At 63.3% G+C, this 5000-nt stretch overlaps 1 non-coding gene across 1 annotated transcript; it reads right to left on the bottom strand.

Annotated features, from left to right (window-relative positions):
* Nucleotides 1-581: 581 nt before the first annotated feature.
* LOC142006477 (5S ribosomal RNA) lies at nucleotides 582-700 on the bottom strand. The gene has a single exon (XR_012643545.1). It is a non-coding gene; the product is annotated as a 5S ribosomal RNA (ribosomal RNA).
* Nucleotides 701-5000: the final 4300 nt, after the last annotated feature.

The raw sequence follows: 5000 nt of genomic DNA, 5'->3' as shown, positions 1-5000 counted from the left end.
CCCAGGGCCTTCCCCGCTCTCAACAACCTCCACCCACGGTCCCCCTCCACCGGGCTTAATAGTCCACAACCGAGACCCAGGGCCTTCCCCGCTCTCAACAACCTCCACCCACGGTCCCCCTCCACCGGGCTTAATAGTCCACAACCGGGACCCAGGGCCTTCCCCGCTCTCAACAACCTCCACCCACGGTCCCCCAAGACGCACGTTCCAAGCCTTAACCCTCAGACCATCCACCCCCCGGGGGGGACCCCACACCCACCTGACCCCAACTCACTCCCACCAAAAACACCACCACCGCCACCGCCTCAACGGCCTGCCCAACCCAGCACTCCCACACACACACCTGCCCCACCAACGCTCCACACACGCTTTCTTCCCTCTCCCCGACCCGACCCAAGCCATCGCACCGCACCGGGTGAGGGCCTTAGCTTCCTCGCCCGCCCCCCCGCCCCCGACACGCAGGCAGGCAGAGGGAAAGGCCTCAGCGCCCCCCAGGACCGTCGCGCCGCCTTGGCCTCACGGCTTCCCTGCTCCCGCACGGCAGACACACGCCCCGCTCTACCCCCGCTGGGGCCAAAAGCTGCCTACGGCACCTGGGATTCCCAGGCGGTCACCCATCCAGGTACTAGCCAGGCCCGGGACGGTTTACCTTCCGAGATCGGACGAGATCGGGGGCATTCGGTCCGGTATGGCCGTAGGCCCCCGCCTCCCCGGGCTTTAGCGTCAGCAGCCTGGCCTCAGTCAGCCGGGCCCAAACAATTAACCCGGAGGCCGGGCCGAGGGAAAACTTCCTCCGAGCCGGCCCAAGGGGAAGGGAGGACGAGGACGCCGGGCCCGGGAGGTGACAGGACGTGCACGTCAGACCCGGGAAGCTGTGCGCCCCGAGGTTAACCCCCGGGCCGGGGCGGGGAGAGAAAAATGTTCTAAGTCCGGTAGGGACAGCAGGTCAACCCCGGTCCGAGGCGGGGAGAGAAATTTTCCAAGTCCGGCAGGGACAGCAGGTCAACCCCGGCCGCCGTAGCAGAGGTTGACCTGGTGTCCGATTCGCTCCCCGGGCACCAGGTCAACCTCGGGCGCTTTAGCGGAGGTTGACCTGGTGTCCGATTCGCTCCCCGGGCACCAGGTAAACCGTGGCCGCTTTCAGCGGAGGTTGACCTGGTGGCCGATCCCCTCCTCGGGCTCCAAGTCCGGCAGGGACAACAGGTCAACCCCGGTTCCGGGCGGGGAGAGAAAAATTTTCTAAGTCCGGCAGGGACAGCAGGTCAACCCCGGCCGCCGTAGCAGAGGTTGACCTGGTGTCCGATTCGCTCCCCGGGCACCAGGTCAACCTCGGGCGCTTTAGCAGAGGTTGACCTGGTGTCAGATTCGCTCCCCGGGCACCAGGTCAACCTCGGGCGCTTTAGCAGAGGTTGACCTGGTGTCCGATTCGGTCCCCGGGCACCAGGTAAACCGTGGCCGCTTTCAGCGGAGGTTGACCTGGTGGCCGATCCCCTCCTGGGGCTCCAAGTCCGGCAGGGACAGCAGGTCAACCCCGGTCCCAGGCGGGGAGAGAAAAAATTTCTAAGTCCTTCAGGGACAACAGGTCAACCCCGGTTCCGGGCGGGGAGAGAAAAATTTTCTAAGTCCGGCAGGGACAACAGGTCAACCCCGGTTCCGGGCGGGGAGAGAAAAATTTTCTAAGTCCGGCAGGGACAGCAGGTCAACCCCGGCCGCTTCAGCGGAGGTTGACCTGGTGTCCGATTCGGTCCCCGGGCACCAGGTAAACCGTGGCCGCTTTCAGCGGAGGTTGACCTGGTGGCCGATCCCCTCCTCGGGCTCCAAGTCCGGCAGGGACAGCAGGTCAACCCCGGCCGCTTTAGCAGAGGTTGACCTGGTGTCCGATTCGCTCCCCGGGCACCAGGTAAACCGTGGCCGCTTTCAGCGGAGGTTGACCTGGTGGCCGATCCCCTCCTCGGGCTCCAAGTCCGGCAGGGACAGCAGGTCAACCCCGGCCGCTTTAGCAGAGGTTGACCTGGTGTCCGATTCGCTCCCCGGGCACCAGGTAAACCGTGGCCGCTTTCAGCGGAGGTTGACCTGGTGGCCGATCCCCTCCTCGGGCTCCAAGTCCGGCAGGGACAACAGGTCAACCCCGGTCCCAGGCGGGAGAGAAAAATTTTCTAAGTCCGGCAGGGACAACAGGTCAACCCCGGTCCCAGGCTGGAGAGAAAAATTTTCTAAGTCCGGCAGGGAGAACAGGTCAACCCCGGTCCCAGGCGGCAGAGAAAAATTTTCTAAGTCCGGCAGGGACAGCAGGTCAACCCCGGTCCCAGGCTGGAGAGAAAAATTTTCTAAGTCCGGCAGGGACAGCAGGTCAACCCCGGCCGCTTTAGCAGAGGTTGACCTGGTGTCCGATTCGCTCCCCGGGCACCAGGTCAACCTCTGGCGCTTTAGCAGAGGTTGACCTGGTGTCAGATTCGCTCCCCGGGCACCAGGTCAACCTCGGTCGCTTTAGCAGAGGTTGACCTGGTGTCCGATTCGCTCCCCGGGCACCAGGTAAACCGTGGCCGCTTTCAGCGGAGGTTGACCTGGTGGCCGATTCCCTCCTCGGGCTCCAAGTCCGGCAGGGACAGCAGGTCAACCCCGGTCCCAGGCGGGGAGAGAAAAAATTTCTAAGTCCGGCAGGGACAACAGGTCAACCCCGGTCCCAGGCTGGAGAGAAAAATTTTCCAAGTCCGGCAGGGACAGCAGGTCAACCCCGGCCGCTTCAGCTGAGGTTGACCTGGTGTCCGATTCGCTCCCCGGGCACCAGGTAAACCGTGGCCGCTTTCAGCGGAGGTTTACCTGGTGGCCGATCCCCTCCTCGGGCTCCAAGTCCGGCAGGGACAACAGGTCAACCCCGGTCCCAGGCGGGAGAGAAAAATTTTCTAAGTCCGGCAGGGACAACAGGTCAACCCCGGTCCCAGGCTGGAGAGAAAAATTTTCTAAGTCCGGCAGGGACAGCAGGTCAACCCCGGCCGCTTTAGCAGAGGTTGACCTGGTGTCCGATTCGCTCCCCGGGCACCAGGTCAACCTCTGGCGCTTTAGCAGAGGTTGACCTGGTGTCAGATTCGCTCCCCGGGCACCAGGTCAACCTCGGTCGCTTTAGCAGAGGTTGACCTGGTGTCCGATTCGCTCCCCGGGCACCAGGTAAACCGTGGCCGCTTTCAGCGGAGGTTGACCTGGTGGCCGATTCCCTCCTAGGGCTCCAAGTCCGGCAGGGACAGCAGGTCAACCCCGGTCCCAGGCGGGGAGAGAAAAAATTTCTAAGTCCGGCAGGGACAACAGGTCAACCCCGGTCCCAGGCTGGAGAGAAAAATTTTCCAAGTCCGGCAGGGACAGCAGGTCAACCCCGGTCCCAGGCGGGAGAGAAAAATTTTCTAAGTCCGGCAGGGACAACAGGTCAACCCCGGTCCCAGGCGGCAGAGAAAAAATTTCTAAGTCCGGCAGGGACAACAGGTCAACCCCGGTCCCAGGCGGGAGAGAAAAATTTTCTAAGTCCGGCAGGGACAACAGGTCAACCCCGGTCCCAGGCGGCAGAGAAAAAATTTCTAAGTCCGGCAGGGACAACAGGTCAACCCCGGTACCGGGCGGGAGAGAAAAAATTTCTAAGTCCGGCAGGGACAACAGGTCAACCCCGGTCCCAGGCTGGAGAGAAAAAATTTCTAAGTCCGGCAGGGACAACAGGTCAACCCCGGTCCCAGGCGGCAGAGAAAAAATTTCTAAGTCCGGCAGGGACAACAGGTCAACCCCGGTCCCAGGCGGGAGAGAAAAATTTTCTAAGTCCGGCAGGGACAACAGGTCAACCCCGGTCCCAGGCGGGAGAGAAAAATTTTCTAAGTCCGGCAGGGACAACAGGTCAACCCCGGTCCCAGGCGGCAGAGAAAAATTTTCTAAGTCCGGCAGGGACAACAGGTCAACCCCGGTCCCAGGCGGCAGAGAAAAATTTTCTAAGTCCGGCAGGGACAACAGGTCAACCCCGGTCCCAGGCTGGAGAGAAAAAATTTCTAAGTCCGGCAGGGACAACAGGTCAACCCCGGTCCCAGGCGGGAGAGAAAAAATTTCTAAGTCCGGCAGGGACAACAGGTCAACCCCGGTCCCAGGCGGGAGAGAAAAAATTTCTAAGTCCGGCAGGGACAACAGGTCAACCCCGGTCCCGGGCTGGAGAGAAAAATTTTCTAAGTCCGGCAGGGACAACAGGTCAACCCCGGCCGCTTTAGCGGAGGTTGACCTGGTGTCCGATTCGGTCCCCGGACACCAGGTCAACCTCTGGCGCTTTCAGCGAGGTTGACCTGGTGGCCGGCTGAGCTCTGGAAGTCCGAATGGGGTTGAATTTGACCCGTGCAGCCGACCTAGAGTTCCAGGCGGTCGGCCGCTTTTGTGAGTCGTTCCCGCCTGTTGCCGCTGGGGGACTTTTCACGTATAAGGTTACGACAGGTACCGGGAGAATAGTAAGAGAAGGCTTGTCTGGCTCCAGCCTTTAGAGACGTACACGTGAGAGAGACCGACCGTCGTGTGAAGGCCCTTCCCGGGGACTCGGACGAGGGACCCGGGCGGACGTCTGCGGGGACGTCTGCGGCGGTTCGGGGTGTCGTCTCGGGCCCGATCCTCCGGAGAGGGGGCTCTCGAGGGAGGCTCGGCGCACGTCCGCGGGGACGGCCGCCGGGAGCGAGGCCCCGCTCCTCCTTCCGATCGATGGGGCGCTCGCGGACGAGACGGAGAGGGCCCTTCGCGGGCCGGCACCCTTCCCGCGGCGGGCAGGGATCGCGCCGGTGTTCAGGCGGACCTGGGACCCTGCTCCTCCTTCTCTTCCGCACCCGTGCTTGGAGGGACGTTCCCCGGCAGGGGGGGGACCCCTTCCACCCCACGGGGGCTCGTCGGGCAACGGGCGCGGGCCCGTCCCACGGCCCCCTCGTGCGCTGCGTCCTTGACGGGGCGGGTCGGCGGTCCGAGCCGCCACCCCCCCTCCGGCTGTCCATCCGCTT

This window comes from Carettochelys insculpta, unplaced genomic scaffold (assembly GCF_033958435.1).
Source record: "Carettochelys insculpta isolate YL-2023 unplaced genomic scaffold, ASM3395843v1 scaffold_0073, whole genome shotgun sequence".
NCBI lineage: Eukaryota > Metazoa > Chordata > Testudines > Carettochelyidae > Carettochelys > Carettochelys insculpta.
This window is presented reverse-complemented; position numbering and strand designations above follow the sequence as displayed.